This window comes from Harpia harpyja, chromosome 10 (genome assembly GCF_026419915.1).
Source record: "Harpia harpyja isolate bHarHar1 chromosome 10, bHarHar1 primary haplotype, whole genome shotgun sequence".
Lineage (NCBI taxonomy): Eukaryota > Metazoa > Chordata > Aves > Accipitriformes > Accipitridae > Harpia > Harpia harpyja.
Genome location: NC_068949.1, coordinates 4,060,756 through 4,077,861, shown reverse-complemented (window position 1 = coordinate 4,077,861; position 17,106 = coordinate 4,060,756). Strand labels below are relative to the sequence as shown.

The 17,106-nt window shown below is 38.2% G+C and overlaps 1 non-coding gene across 1 annotated transcript; it reads right to left on the bottom strand.

Moving 5' to 3' along the window:
• Positions 1–6,565: 6,565 nt before the first annotated feature.
• TRNAS-UGA (transfer RNA serine (anticodon UGA)) lies at positions 6,566–6,647 on the bottom strand. Its single transcript has one exon. It is a non-coding gene; the product is annotated as a tRNA-Ser (tRNA).
• Between the last annotated feature and the right edge of the window lie 10,459 nt (positions 6,648–17,106).

Genomic DNA, 17,106 nt, shown 5'->3' with positions numbered 1-17,106 from the left:
TTATTTGTCCCCTCAGTGGGTAAAAGCTTAAGGGAGTCCAGTTATGAATCTTGGACATCTCCATGGAAAGTCTAATCTGAAAAACTACAGTCTTCTCCCAACATGGAAACAATATTACGATGTCTGTCTCTCCCTGGAGTGACATGTTTGGCTCTTCCATGCAAGGGTATGGTGTGCTGACTGACCTACTGTGCTGCTCCTGTTGGTGCCTGTTCGCTATAAGTTGTAACACAGGTGCCTGCCAATGGAACCCTGATAATATGTATATGTTATTAACTTCATTAGTATATTTATTCTGGTGCCAGTTTTCATTACGGGGGCTGATACCAGTGGTAATGCTAGTTGTGTTCGTACCAGTTTATAAAAGCTCAAAGTACTGGTCTTCTGCTGATACAGCTACATTGATCCAGATTTGACGGCATCAGTAGCAATAGCTATTTTTACAACACATCATCCTGCTTATCCAAATTTTTTTTTTTTATTTCTACATGCTTTTCCCTTGCATATCTTGCAGCTGAAAACATTGTAGAGATGAGATTAATAATTCTCTGTAACATCTGCTAAATGTAATTACAAACTTTCTTCTAGAGCATGTACTGCTTTCCTTTATATAAAGGTATTTGCTCAAGAAAGACTTTCAATCCATTTTATAGGGAGGGACTGTAAAGAATGTCAAACAGTAGTAACAGAAGAAACTCTAGTTCATGCGAAGGATACAAAGTAATAGGGTACAATTTTTCTCTCTTTAACAAAAAGATGGAAATGCAACCAGCTGGAGTACTTTTGAATCAGATGGCAGCTCAGATTCTCTTCTCCCCATTTCACTTGCTGGTAAAGGTAAAAGGGGGTAATTGGATGGATGATTCAGCACCTTACCAGCTGGTTTCCCTTCAGAAGTGAGTATACAATAGAGCCTTGAAGAGCAAACTCATTTTTCATGTCATTAAAACTGATGTCATAATTAGCCAATTGTTACATGGTTTGTTTTGGCAAAGCACCTTTGATATTTGTTCTGGATGAATAATTGCAGATATTTGGAAGACTCTTAGCTGATGGTAAAACTTGCATTTTGCAACATACCTGCTAGAGATCAGTACTCTAATTTGTATTTGCCCTAGTGAAGGGAGCAGATTATTAACTGGTGCTCTAGTACACCGATACCAGCTTTTATTTTTTTCTATTTATGTATACATTTAACTTGAAATGGTCCAATTTTCTGTATTTCTCAAATAGAGTTGAATTAACCTATTCCTAGCAGAGCAAACCCAGAGGTACTGGAAAGCAAGAGGAAGCTGTGCAGCCTTTTTTGCTTGTGGGACAGCATTGGTGGGACCTGACCTGTTGGCCAGTAAGAACAGTTAACTGGAGTAAGTGGGCAGCCCCAGTTCTCCCTCATGTTAGAAAGGAAAGAAATAAGCACTTGACAGGTTACTCAGTGTTAGATCATTCAGGGCCCACCCCCCAAGCATAAACTGCTTGCCTTTTTAAAAAAATATATAGTATTTTTAGAAGTTATTTTGCTAGTAGCATGAAAAGATCCAGCAAAAGTCCCACATGACATTATCCACAATAATGTGGTGCCTTGGCCTCTGCACTGGAAAGCACATTATATATTTAACATGCTTAAACATTAATTGGAGCAGGGGTTGTAATGTGGAACTCAAGCTCTGCAAAGATGTGATTAAGTGGCAACAGAGTCAGTTATACATGTTTTTTCAGTGGCCAAAAAAGAACTTAACTTTCTTTGCAAAGTGGAAACAGCTGCAAAAGGACAGTTGTGGGAGTGGGGAACAACAGCAACAAACCCAGATACTATATATTAGAATTAGGGTCTGTGAATCTCAAGCTGGGGGAGAGGGTAGGTCCCTGCAGGGTATGGTGAGGTCCCATTTTCTTCTTTAGCACTTCCTGTGAGTTGTTTAGGTAGGTAACAAACGTCCTGAACCTTCTGGGTATCTGAGGGGTCTGACTCAGTGTGTGCTTCCACTACACAGCTATTGAGCATTGCCGTGCTTGAGTGCTTTGTTAGCTATAGCTCTAAGTGACTTCACTTAGCTTGGTATGAAAATAAACAGACCTGTGAAGTGAGCCTAGATCCTCTGGAGTCTAGTCAAAAGTACTGATTAAACTTGGCCATTACTGGACTTGTAAGGGCTGATGAGATTTCAGCTGGAAGTTATGAGATAGCAGATGGGGGTGCAGGTGGATGACGTTGCTAATAAAATAGAGAGAATAGGACATGTGGCTTAATACTGTGTTTCTAGGTCTCTGAAATGGTATCAACCAGTTTTGTAATACCAGAACTTAAGCAACTATTTAGCCAGCTGTTTACAATAAAACTGAACAGCTTGGGGCGGGGGGGTGGTGGTGTTGAATTATATAAAATTAATTTATCTTTAATTACTGCTGTCATGTCTGTTCTTGTGCAAAGGCTAAATATATAAGATTGAGAATGTTCTAGTTCTTCACAAACTTTTTGTTTTGCCAGTATTTGCCAAGTTGTTTTGCCAACATTTCCCAAGTGGCAATGTAAGAGCTAAAGTTTTGATGATGAATACAGATAGTATATGACTTAAAATCTCAGGATGAGTAATGCTGAATGATAGGTAAGGCCGTTTCCTGAATGTTTGTTTCCCTCTTTGAATAGGGCAGAAAAAAAAAAGGCAGTTTATATGTTCGGTAATAGAAGCAAGTATCCTGATGATTAAAACAGATACTGGGTAGCTTTAATTTCCTGAGCATGAACATTGCTATCTTACACTTTCATATCCTGAAATGAGAGACAAGACTGCTGGGAAGGTAAGCAGTGAAGCTGTTGTAAAGCTGATAAAATTACACAGCAAAAGATAAAGCAACTAAGTTGTCAGCTTCTGTCCCTGTCAGATGGCATGATATTTATCAGTTAGTTTGTGCTGGGTATTTTTATTGCAGCCCAGCATACATGCTCATCCTGCTGTTGTAAGCGTTGCCAAGCCCCTCCCTGATGGTAGTCACTGCATTATGTTTGTTCTTTCACCTTCACTATATTAGTCTCTTCTTCCTCCCATGTTAATGAAGATGAGACTCTTCATGTGCTGTTTGTCCCAGCTTTGAGAGGCTTGTGCCTGAGTCAGTGCACAATAGAGATTGTGCATACAGTGGTGCACAATAGAGATTGGGAACTTTTACATGTTTTCGGTCTCTGATGGAGATCATAACCTGTCACAGGAGGTGGATGCTGGAGAAAATGAACTTTCTTTCCTCTCTATTCCATCTTCACAGTGGTCTGCTCTTGCTCCCTTCTTCTAGTGGGGCAGTAAGGGAGAGGGTTTACTTCTAGAAAATGAAATTTGCTACCAATGTTTAGAAGGTTTCCAGTCTTGATGTGCGATGTGGTTCTCAGTGCTTTGGATAAAATGATTTGCTTGCTGCTTTGTCAAAACTGCTTCTCTGAAAATATCAAAGGACTCTTGGCACCAAAGGCAGACAGCTTTTCTAAGGACATGCAGTTTGAGTCTCAGGCATCAATCCTTACAGAAACTACATTTACTTTGTCAGGATTGTCAGAGCTGGTCCTTTACTAGCAGTTAATTTCCATGGAGCCCCCAAATTTATGGTGGGTAGAGGACTTTCAGCTCCTCCTCTTTCTCATAAACAACTTTGTGTGAATGATATTGATGGAAGGGAGGGCAGGAGAATGAGCAGAAAGGTCCAGAGGAGTAAGAGACTGTTTCAGCTGGTTGGGCCTGGGTGCCTTTGGTGCTTTCTGCTACTTGCGGTCCTCACTTTCAAAGGACCTGAGTCTTCCCCAGGATTCCCATGTCTATCCTTGGCCTGCCACTGCCAAAGGACTAGGCTGCTTGCTTCGGTGTGGATAGCTGATGATAAAAAGGAGCCTGGATGTCTTAAGCATCTCTTTGCTTAGCTGGCTGGAGGCACCTTGATCACCTTGATCCCTGAAGGTACTGCGCAGTGGGTCTGAGCCAGATTTGGGGAGGAAAATTGCACCAAGTGGCAGAGATATGGAGCAGTACCATGTTGAGCCCTTATGTACGTTTTGGGGTCTGGACTCCAGCACCAGATTCATTACTGCCTTGCTCTTTCTCACTCTCATAGCTGAGGTTTAAAAAGGGAAGCACATCAGAACAGTAGCACTTTAACTCCTTGCTACAAAATGGAGACGAAAAGCGATAGGAGTCAAGAGGAGCGCACTGAAACCAGAACACTAATGCTGCTGATGCGTATATAGCTTTAGTAGGCGGTTTGCAGTCCTTACTTTCTTCTGTAATTACAAAAAAACTTACAAAAAAATAACTGCAATTAAAACCATATGGTTCTTCCCCTTTAGTGCCTTGATGGGAACATTTTCATAAATCTTGCTGAAGGGTGAGGGTGGGAAATAACTTGGGTGTTCGCTGCTGCTCTTTTATTTTTCAACTGCAAATTTTAAGGAAAATCAGTTTCAAGGAGAAAAGGTTCATTGAATGCAAATACTTCCTTAGAGGAGATTTTTGTTGTTTTTCTGACAGACTGGCCTCTTATTTTTCAATATAAAATCTAAAATAACCACGACTTCTGGTGTCGGTCATTTGACATTTCCATCCCCAGCAAGGTCCCAGTGAAAAGGACATCTTGAAGTTGCAAACTTCCTCATGAATGTTGGGTTGGTGCTTTGTCTTCAGATCTATTAAAGCAATGAAACATGTCTTTTGGAAGTAAGACACTTAAAGTGGTTAGTAAAAAACCTGGCAACTTCTTCAGTGATACAGTGGAAAAGAAGGACTTACTGCAAAACTTGCCCACTGTGTTTAGTATTTTGACTCTTTTAACACTTAATACTTTTAATAATCTTTTTATTAATTTGGAATGCTACCCAAAACTGCATTATACAAAATAGAGCTTTTCTCACCTGTTCCAGATTACAGGTGTGGGTGGGATCTTCAAGTTATAAAAGAACAAAAAAGAGTTTAAATTCCTGACTGATTAAACAAAATCAAGCCTTATATGTGGAAAAGAAGGTTTGGGGTTTTTTTTGGGTTTTTTTGGTTTTTTTTGCTATCTGAAATGTGCACACTCACTAAAAATTTTGATATTTTGCAGAGTGACTAACGTTATACTGCTCTAAGCACAAAATTTTAAGCTGCTGTTAGAATACAAATATGCTAAGGTGAAAGTAGCACATGTACTGTAGCTTAGCAAAGGATGCTTAAGTGGGTACTCCTGAATTTAAAATCTGTCTCTTCTGCAATGTCTGAGATAAGATGTCTGATTCCAGTATCCCTTGGGACAGACCTTCACATGTGAGAACTTAAGGGAAATTCCTGATGTTACGGTCACGTATTAAATAGTACCATTGTCAGTTATTTACCAGTTTAAGATTCCCTCTAAAGTGTAACCTCTGGCACTTGCACGTACCCTAACGGAAACAAACACCCAAACTTGAAATCCCTGGAAGCCTTGTTAGGGAACACTTCGAAATGTTTATTTTGTTGCCAGCTTAAACAATTGTTTGTTTGTTCTCTCTTTCTTTTATTTTGTTCTGAGCAGGGGTATGTTTCCTCTTCTTCTCCCACCTCCACTTTTTTGATGAAATTAAGTTGCACTAACAAAACATGATGCTAGAAAGAATGGGTTTGCATGTGTGTTTGTGTCAGGTTTTTGTCTTGTCTTTAAGAGAGATAGGAGTGAAAAGTGGTTGTTCCTACTCTAGCTGACTTTCGCCTCTATGGAAATGGCCTTTTTTCTTATTTCCAGCCTTCTCTTACCTGACTTTGCAAATTTTCAGCTCTTCGCTAATGCTGGGGTCACATAGGAGGAGATTGACACATCTGAGTGGTGAAAGGCCAGTTTAAGCCAGCCAAAAAGAGGGCAGGGGGGTGTGTGTGTGGGGGGGGTGTGTGTAGGGGGAAGGGCCTTGTTCTTATGTTTTTCCTGGTTATTGGTTGCATAATAACTTCTGCGGGTTCTTTTTCCCCCAGATTGTGTGTGTGTGCGTGCTTCATGCCTGTGCAGAAGGCCAGGAAAAGATGATCTAGGACACCCTCACTGGAAGTCTAGGAGTAACCAGACCAGCTTCCTTCATGAAAGGGAAGGTTTGATGGAGCAAATGCATTCAGTATAGAGTAGCCTGCTGCTGACAAGCTTTTATTTATTTTGTATCAGCTGTAGAACATGGGGGCAGGCCAGCAGCCCTTTGGACAAACTGGGACACTGTCTCTGTGTAAAGCATTGGATTAATCCTGAGTTTTGCACTTGGAAAGTGCATACAGGGGACCTAGCAGGTGAGCTGTGGAAAGAACACTAATCCTAGCGTGCCTTTCTCCCACCTCCAGCAAGTGCTGTCTAACACAAGTATTTTAGATGCAGTGCTGGAAACTTGCCCTGGGACCTATTGCTGCTTTGGTAGTACTGTTATTTCTTGACAGAAGCAGGGGAGGAGTGCGTAGGCATGGCCTAACGACTTGCACTAAGATAAATACTAGATAATCCCTCTTGCCGCTGCAGAGGCACGCTTAACAGTGAGAGAAGACATGAGTAAAACCTGCACATCGTAAGAGCACAGGAAAAAAAGGAAGCCCCACCGGGCCGCAGCGAGCAGGGTTCGAACCTGCGCGGGGAGACCCCATTGGATTTCAAGTCCAACGCCTTAACCACTCGGCCATCGCTGCTGCTGATAGCAACATGCCCGGGCTGAACTCCTTACCGAGCGTTCCGGCGGCGGAAGTTCCCGCCCCCAGCCGCCCGAGGGGCCAATGGGCGCCCTCGCCTTCTCCCTGCCGCACACCATCCCTGCGCCCGGGCCGGGGAGAGGGACGACGGCGGCGGCCTCCGCGCCCGGCGTCATGGCCGCCCCGCCGAGGCGGCAGCTCGCCGACCCTCCGTCCTCCTCCCCACCTCCGTCCTCCCCCGGCACGCAGCACCGCCCTGCCCGGCGGGAGCGTTCCTCGGAACTGGGTGCCGGCGGATTTCTTTTTGAAAGATAATGTTTGTGCGTGGGGAAGCAGACGCGTTAGTTACCGCTATCGCCTTTTTTATTTCCTTTTTTTTTTCTTCCTTTCTGCCCAGTTCCAAGAATCCCGTTTTGCTCAGTAGCTCGAGTCAGCGCAAAGGCGCTGAGCGGCGTGAGGCTTTAGGCAGTTGAAATAAGTGCCACCTTTCATACAGTGATTTTTCGCTAACGTAGCTAATAACCGGAATAAATTTCCCGTGCAGCTATTCAGCTCGGGAAAAATGCATGTCAGTTTGTATGCTTCTGGGTTCTTCAACCTGAAACCTAAAGGCTGTGTCTACTCCTGTAAAGTAAATGTGCTTGGGAGTGTTTGCAGGCACACTTGAATTTGCTAGTTATGATGCAGCCAGTAACTACTACAAAATACAGTAACTATTAGGCATTGCATTAATTTTTACAGTGGCGGTATCTTTTTTTTTTCCTGTTTTTACTAATTCTGTTCTCTCAACTGTTACAAAAGTTGTTACGAAAGTCTCTATTGTAGGACTTTTATATGTAATTTCATTTGCTGTAGATATATTTTTTTTACCCTAGCGATAGTTAACTGTGTGAGCAGTAGTATAATGGAAATTAAATCTAACTTGACTTTATACGTATGTTGCAATGCATAAAAAGAATAATTTTTCTTTTAATCCTTTTTGCAGGCTTGTGTTTATGCTAGGAATTTTACCCTATTTTCCCTCCTGTAGTCACAAATTTTGTTAACTTTTTTTTTTTTTAAAATAGCTGGAGTGATGTTGATTGTGCTCCACCCCACCCCTCCCTTTTTTTTTTTTGTACAAGTTATTGATCAAGAAGCACTCTTAATAATTCGCTAACTTTCCTCAGTACCAAAAATATTGCCGGATTAATAAAGATCTTAAAATAGGCTTATGAAATTAGTCTTTTAGGATTTTTCTCTGGAACCTGATTCAGGGAATGTAGAGGACAGACAGACGTTAGAAACCACAAAGTGTTTCTATAATTTGGAAAGAACTCGGTTATTTTGTACTTCAATATTTATTAAATTCTCTTTTACCGTTTAAGTTAATACAGCTTTTAAAAAGGTTTTGAATCCTCATCTTTAATTGCTCATTAGCAATTGGGAGTTAGCTTAGTTTGTGGTCATTGTCGGACAGCTATGACGGCTCAGTTCTGCGTTATGAAAACTGATAGAGAATTTATCATTAGTTTCAATGGGAAACTATAAGAACAACAGTGTTTATGGACCACTTGTAGAAACAGGGATGGTCCCTCAGCTGCATGCAGGCTTGCGGTGGTAACAGACCTTGAATCATCCCTCTAAAGTAGACAGTAAAAGGCTGGATTGATACAGAAAATTTGATACTACATATTAGTGATTATTTTTTTCTTGCACTTAACTGCATAGGGTTCAATGCTACTGTTAATATTATCTGTATATTTCTTCTTTCTCTCCTGTATGTCTTTTTGTGTTTTAAAAAAAAGAAAAAAAATCAAACTTCATTTAGAGTTTATTCTTGTCCTGTGTTTTAGATAATGAGAACATTTTAAAAACATTAATATATGAAATGGTCCTTGTTATCCTACTTTGCATCCCCCTATCCACCTCAGTAGTTTAGCACCACAATAATCTTTGTCTAAACTGTTGGTTGTTTAATGTGCTTATACCCAAAGTGATTTGGACAGTTTTTGCTGATGTCCATGTAGTTTTGTGTGTTTGGGTAAGGCCCATAAGCTGCATTATGACTGATAAGATACTGTCTTTATCCCATAAAAAGCATGCTTATACCAAATTTTTATATTTATGTAAATAGCAAAAGTGCGAAGAGCAGGGTGAGGAAAAGTAGTGCCTTCAGTATACCACATTATAGCCAAGGGGAACATCTTAAAGAACAGACATAGAAGTGGAGATAGTCAGAGATCATGTTTGCTGGTGGAGAAACAAGTATTTCTCAGGTATACATGCCAGAAAAGACTTGTTGGGGCTTTTAGTACAAAGCTTTTTTTTTTTTTTTTTAAATTGATTTGAGGACAAGGAGCAGAGCTGTTTACTTGTACGCTAATGGATCTGCAGCAGATCTATTTTCTTTACAGAAAACAGACTACTTGAAATCCATACAAGTAATTTATTTTAGGAAGATCTTATGAAATGCAAGAACATTTTTACTATTCAAAGCCAAAGGAAACCAAATTATAACACCACATCAAAGTTCAGATTTGGTAATACTCCTTCAAGTAAGGGTATTTGTTCTAACTGTTCCTGAAGGGACTGAACCACAGCTGTTGGTTTTTGGTTGTTTTTCTCCCCACCTTGGACAGAAATTTATGCACATGTGCTATATATTGGTCTTCATGTGCTTCTTACATGTATTTGCCTCACAGCACATGCATGATGGATAGGACTGAGATTTCCAGTCATCCAGCAGGCAATCTGCAGCTTTGAGTGAACTGTTGGATATTTATAATTCCTGGATGATTACACAACATCTTCGCATTCTGAATAGATGACATGTTCAGGATGAGTAAAGGGCAGTAACTTAGACATATATTCTGGTCATGAATGAAGGCCTTTTGCCACTTAAGGTTGTTTAATGACCTAGAGATCCATGCAATAAATGGCATGTTACCACCCGAGTCTTATATGTTATTTGCACAAAGTTATTCTACCCAGAAAACATTAACAGGAAACTGTTAAATGCTCTACATTTTTTAATTTTGCCCACTTATTCAGGACAGTTTGTAAGGGAGAAAAATTCCCCTTATCTATGTGAAATATGCCTTCCCTGCTTTTCCAGATGCCTTGTTCTGTTCTGTTACTCTCATTGAAGAAATGTGCAAAAAATATTCCATTATATTACAGGGAGTCATACATTTAAAATGTTCTTAAGGTCTAAATCAAAATGGTCTTGTTTTTAGACTACAGAAACAATTCCACTGAAGTAGTACTAAGTAATATTTAGTACTGTGGTTTCTGAGAACTCTAGACTTTTTCCTGTACTTCATTAAAGGAGGGTCTTTTTTAAATACTCCTTTCTTGACTGAAATGTTAAATACAATTCTTTAGTCAAGAATTTTTGATATTTTTTTTTTATTAGGATAATTCCTCTATAAGCTGAGAAAATATGGAAATTGTTACTTATCTACAGACACACTTTGAGCTGCATAAGGAAAACGTTCAAGAGAAAATGAGGAATTGGTATGTTTGTTACCATTTTATGTGGGTTTAATAGCAAGGAAAATCAATGTGAATGGTATCATTAATGTCTGTGGATGGTATCATTAATGTCTGTACTATGCAAATATTCACAACACCAGAGGTCTCATGTTATTTGACCTTTGTTCTAATAGCTGCCCCAAACTATAATAGCACAATTCCTGTGTCTCAGGAATGAAGTTAATTGGCATCAATACTAAATTATGGAATCATGTTTTGGAGTTTGTATTTGAGCTCCTTGTCAAGACATGTGTTTTAAATCTACTGAAAATTATGCTGGAAAGACAATTATATTCTGAAGCCATGCAAAATGCAGAAAACCCAAACAAGACACAGCAAAAATAAATTACAGTGTGGTCTCAGTAACAAAAGAACTTATTTACTTGGCAGAAGGAGAGGGGTGGTTATAGACATTGACTGAATACAGAGCTTAGACTATACTCAGCCTTTGGATTCAATGGAAATGCCCCTGCTACCTATTAGCAAATCCAAACCTTCTTGAAACCAAACTTATTTGACACCAAAAAGAAGGTTACCAGTCTCTGGGCTCATGAATGGTAAGACCATGTCCTTTGGAGCACTGTATACTTGAGCACAGTTTTGTGCAGTGACACAGAGACACACGGACCGCTTATGAATTGTCCACCTGGAAACCCTTGGGTGGCTGATAGGCTACATAGGAATAGCCAATGCATTTCTAAGACCACTGAGGTCTGAGGGTTTGGATCTGGAGCTTGAGGGAGCACTTGAGTTCAGTTGTTCTCCATCAGGTCTTCCCTGGAAGGTTAAACCCTATAGCCTGACCATTTCAGGCCCATAGGCTTTTGCCTGTTTGCAATGAACACAGACTTGTAAAGAGACATCTAAAACATACTGGCAGTATCCTGAGCCATTGAAACCTGGAAATGGACTCAGCATTCCTTCTGTCTCACAGTTTACAATGTCTAACTTTTATATTTTGAATTTAGAAGCCTTTATTTCCTACCAGGACTAAGAAGAAACTTATTTTTTTCTTTAAATGATAGTTGCCTTTATTCTGTGTTCTGTGTCCACATGAATGTAGGACTTGAGTTAAATGTGCAATTTCAGTAAAACATAATAAATCATGAGAGCGGGCTGACTTGTGTAAATGACACACGAAGTGTTATATTTAACCAACTACATTCAATTGAATCTTGAAAAACTCGGTGTTTCTCTCTAGAGAAAATTGTTACTTGAGCAATGCTAGAGTGACCTCCAGTGTTCTTTGTGCAAGCTGCAAGTAAAAGAGCAGACAGGATGTGTTGCAGGTACCACATGCAGAAGGAGCAGGTTTAAGCACTTTCATATAATAATCTTCGAAGATGAGCAGTGATCAAAAAGGGATTAGAGAAGAATGGTATCATTTGCAGATTGCTATTTGAATTCTAGCACTTCACTATGAAGTTATTGTGTTCCCAAGACAGAAGGAGATCTAACTACAACACAAATCACTAAACACATTCTTAAAGAAAGCCTCAACTAAAATAGCATTGCAGTGTTAAGTCCTAGATTCTGCGGTAGGGAAACTCAACGGTATCTAAAAAAGTCACTAAAACCTTGAGATAGAAGCCTTAAGTAAAACTGAAATTCCTATAATAAGCTCTGTTGCCAAGTGCTGGAGAACCTCTGCACATACAGGTGTTTAATTAATAAAGCATGCTACCTACTGCACATAATCTTATTTTAAAGACCTTAAAGTCTGACATATTTGACTACCTTTAAGAGGCTGAGGCAATGTAAGGGGTGAGAGGTCAAATGAAAACTGGTCTCGGGAAGTCTGAGTAGGATAGAGCTTCCCCAGCATTCAAGTAGGCACTTGGCTTTTAGATGCCACAGCCAGCGGCTCAGGTCATCTTTTACAAACATCGAAGAGGGAGATCCTTGTCCCCGGTGGACAAGTAAGCTCACCTATTTCAGAATGGTATGAGCAATTCTTCAGAAATACTTTCCAGTAGCCATTGAGCAGCCATGAAGGTGACTAGATAGGAGACTAAAAGCCTAACTAAAGCATTTGGTATGTCATAGGCTGAAGTTAGCAATGTTTATGCAAATATATAGTTAATTTTCATACAATGATATTGTCAAAGAATTAGTTCATTATCAGAATTCATGCATATAACATCACTTTATGAATGTATTGATCTATAATTTTAGAATTTTTGAACCTATGGCACCTCTTTTTGAATGGGAATAAAAATTACAGCTGACAGCCTTCAGGAAGGATTGTGGTATTTAAAAAGTTTTCATAAACTGAAAATGCAATTATAATATATTTGGTTTGGAAATGCTTAGAATTTTTCTTCATGGCAGTACTAAATGTGAAGTAAACAACAAGAAAACCTTTAGTGTATCTTGTGGGCTTTTAATGAAGATTTAACTGATCAAAAATGAACATAGGATAACAGATAAAATTTCCCAATGGATAAGTGTATTTTGGAAAGTAAATTTATCTCCCAAAGGAATCTTAAAAGCTTTATTTCTTAGTCACTTAAAACTAGCAAGAGCTGGACACTGGAATAGATAACGGAGAGAGAAAAATCTGGTTTAGGACTGTTATATAAAATAATGGTACCAGAACAGGTTTGCCCGTATTTTTTTCATGTCTAACTTCTGTAAGTGGACAGAGACTGTAAAATCTTTAATAGGAATATGGACAGTTTAACTATACAGTAGAAAAAATGCGCAAATGCTAATCAGCATGCAAATGTATTCTTCAGCATTAAATAATCTCTGTATTATTACTGTCGTCTTTAGAAATACAGGACTGAGCCCCAAGCACTTCAACGCTTCACTTTTCTTGCCTTTTTTGACCCCAAGTGCAATATTCATTTGGTAATGCCTATTCCATCCCTTCTCACACATTTGCTCTGTGGCCTTTTACTTAATTGATCTCTATCAACTTTACAAATGCCATAGTTTCAACATTTATTCCTGTTAGAAATCTATTAATATGTTATGTCTGTGATGCTTGCAACAGAAAAATTAGATTAGATTCTGCCTAAGTTAATAAGAAACACAGCTATGTCTATGGAACAGTAACTTTGTGCTTACGTGTAACTTAGAATATTCAAGAGTAAGTTTGACATCTCCCTTGAAGAATGTGAATGAGTTAATGAACCCAACACAAATTGTATATTACAACAGATAATGCTAGCACCACTAGACTACAGCATTTCATGTTTTCTTACTGAAGAAACTAATGAATAATAATAGCAAAAATAATGCTGCATACTGAAGTATATTTCTTCTGTATTTCTCTCATTCTGTCTTTTAGCTTTGTAGATCATTTAACAAAGCTGAATGCCTAAACCATACAATCAATAAAAATAAGAGTTTACTTTAGAAAACCCTATATGGCTAAATATACCCTATATATTCCATTCTGTGTGCCTAAGAATGGATTTGGGGACCAGTTTCAGGTACAGAATCAAAAGTGGCTTCATTTTGGAGCTGCTATATAATCATGTTATAGCCTGCCCCTATAGCCTATTGTTTCATAAACTCGCCCGCATAGTAGTTTGTTCATGCTGTGCGGTACACCCTTATTCTTAGTCCACTTATTCGAATTCTTAAATATAGAATATAGTTTTTAACATTATTGCTCTGTATTAAAACATCCTGTATTTTATTTATCTTAAACTTTGGGAGTTCTTATGGCATCTCTGATATCACTGAAAAGCCCTTTAGGGATCATTTTCTGTTTCCATCTATCTTACACGTAACATATTCATGGTGTAAGGCTGATGTTAAATGCATGTTATTTCTGGTGTGCTTTTTTAAAAATACAATATCCTTACAATCATTTGGTAAAGAGTGATTTATTTAGCTTTTCTCCATGTTTTTGTTGCTAGTTCCATTAAGACATTTGGAGACTATTGGATATGAATTCTAAATAAAATGAAAAGCTATTATTCATCATTTATAATTCTAGCCACTACACCAAATCAACTTGCCTGTGAAACAGATACTAATTTAGTATGATTTTTTTGCATGCTCTAAGAGAATTGTCCCTAATTAAGTAGTCAATAGAGTTGTCCAGTTTCAAGGAGTTTGCATTTCACCATACTATGCTTTCTGGCACAACTTATTTAAAAAAGAACCTAGGTAATTCTTTCATGACACAGGTATGTTTCCTACTTCCTATCCTAGTTCAGAACCCTGTACTGTGCTCCTCTTCACTGTTATCAAACCTGGTCAGTCCCTTCCCCTGATTTAGCATTGTGCTTCCTTATTTTGTTGCTCCTGCCTCTTTGCTGAGGCTAGTACAATGGTGCTCCACTTTCCTTCTGTTTGGTTGAAAACATTCTGAACAGAAGTATACTACAATTCCATATTAAGGGATTGATAGTTTGTGAAGTATTTTCCCTGCTTCGCTTTATTTGCTTGACTCCACATTTACAGCACCAGGATCTATTGCTAACAACTGAAATGCTGTTTCTGCTATGATAAGAGAGAACTTTCAATCAACCAAAGTGCTTAAGACTTGACACAATCTGATCTAGTAATCATGCATTAACATTAGAAATGTTGAATGGAATCCTGCTATCTTAAACCAAAAGGCTATTTAATGGATATTGCAGATGTTTATCTGCGTAATGGAAAAGATTAACCCCCTTTCCTTTATTGAGATGAAGACATTAATTTCTGGTTGGGGGATGGTAGCATCTTTAGAAACTTTTAGCAGCTTTGTTACTTAAAGTCAGAGCTCTGCTCTGGCTTCTCCTCTTCTGGTCTCCCTCAGGTATGAATAGTGAGTACCAATATGGTCTCTGAGACACAACTCTAGTAAAACCTTCTCTGTCCTGAAACAGAGAAGGGTTCTCATGGAATATATGTTATTTTGCCATTTTCTTTTTCTGTTATGGATAGCTGTAATTTTTGTGAATATGGAATTTATTCTAGGACTGAACTGCAACTACAGGATGCCAAGAACTGGAGAACCCAGATGGCTCGGGTCCCTGGTTATGATATGTGGAACTTTTCCTTGTTTGTCAGTTTGTCAATGATGACAAAACTTGTTGCAATATAATAGCTACTGGGCAGCTTCCATGGAATTAATTGGTATCACGAGGTATTTTTTTATAGACATGATCTAGAAAAATAACAAAAAATTCCTGATAGTTACGTAAACCACACTTCTTCTAGTGCTGGTCCTTTCTGCTCAACGACCTAAGGCTGTTGGCAGGGTAGTGTTGAAAAAGTGCGGATGCTTTTGACTGACTTGTTCATTGTATGCAAACATAGCTGCAGTTTCCTGTGCATCTGTCTGGCTCTGCTCAGAGATGCTTAATCAACTTAGTTAAAGCAACATTTTAAAAGAAGGAAGTATGACATCTGTCAACACAAGTATATCAATAAACATGTACTGTTTGCTAATCCTGCTAATGCAGCTAAATATTAATCTAGGTGTCTAAACATCCATGCATATACAAAAAGAGGCACGCAATTTTATGTTGGAGCTTTCATTTAACTCCTGAGAATGTGACAAAGTTAACAGACTCTGTAGAGTCTTGCTTTTCCCTTTAGTCTTCTCATATGTTCAGTAATGGATCCTTTTCAGAAAGATGCTATTAGTTCTACCTATATTTTAATTAAATTACAGGTTCAGTGTTACAAGATTATCAAATTATATCACTGAACGTTGGTGTAAGTGTCAATACAGCCAAATGTTTGGTTGCATTCTTATTTTTAAGTAAATAATCCTAGTAAATTTAGGCATGTGTGCAGTACACTACTGGATTGGAGCCTTTTTCCTTAATGCATTTTTGCCAGATTTATTGGGTTTTATACAAAAAGCATATTCTATGTTTCTACTTGCAACTGTTTTATACACACATTTACTATATTTTTATGAAAACAGAAACAAGGTAACTGGATAGGCAAATACCTCTAATGTTCCAGCTAAGTAAATATGCTTTCAAAATTCAAATATGCTAAATATCGTATGAAAATACTACTCTATGTGCCAGAAATACCCTCATGGTAGGATTATTAATTAGACATGGCTTTCAGGATGCATCTGCAACACTGCAAATAAACAGTAACATATTTACCACCCGTATGAAAATAAAATATGCTTCTGGCTCCCATTCTGTATTTCTTGACTTTTGTCCCTGTTTTGAGTACAAATCCCTGTGTAGGTATGGAGACCCTGATTTACTTCAAAGACTTGTTCCCTTTTGTATGATTCAAATCTTAAAATACAATAATTTTTTTTGCAGTTTTCATTTCATTATATTTTTCTCGTTTGATATAATTTTCTTCCCATAAAAAGAACATATACAGAATCTATTTAATAGTTGTAATTAAAAACTGATTTTTCTGAGTTTTACAGGCTATTTTTCTCATTGTCATTACACAGAGTAATTATGATATTGGGTAAAACCAGTAGGTGCATCTCATGTTCGTACCTCCATATTAGCAGATGCTTTAGAAGAAAGTTTAAATGAGATAGTGGGCAATTATGAAAAAATCCCTTCATCAGACAATCTCCCTGTTGATCAGTGGTTGGCTTAACCCTGAAACACACATTTGTGCCTAAACATAAAATCTATTTGTAGTATTGACAGGTTGCAATTATCCTGGGTAAATGACCATTCTAACTTTAATTCCTATTAAGCCTCAGTGATAGATTGCAACAATAAACCTTTGCAATTCTTTATACATGTAAAATCAAATACTTTGTATATTTTGAATTATAAGACCTTGAATATAGGAAAGCTAAAACTCAGTAACAGATAGAATAGATTCAACTTTGATTATCCTTTCATGTCAATTTACTATGGGTCCTTCAGCTCAATGTCCTCTTTGTTTCAAACTAAGCTTCTATATATACATTGTTATACAATATTAGAAGATCTACTAATTACACATCTACTGTTAGCATTTTGCTTGTGCAAAAATCTATGGTATACAACATCAG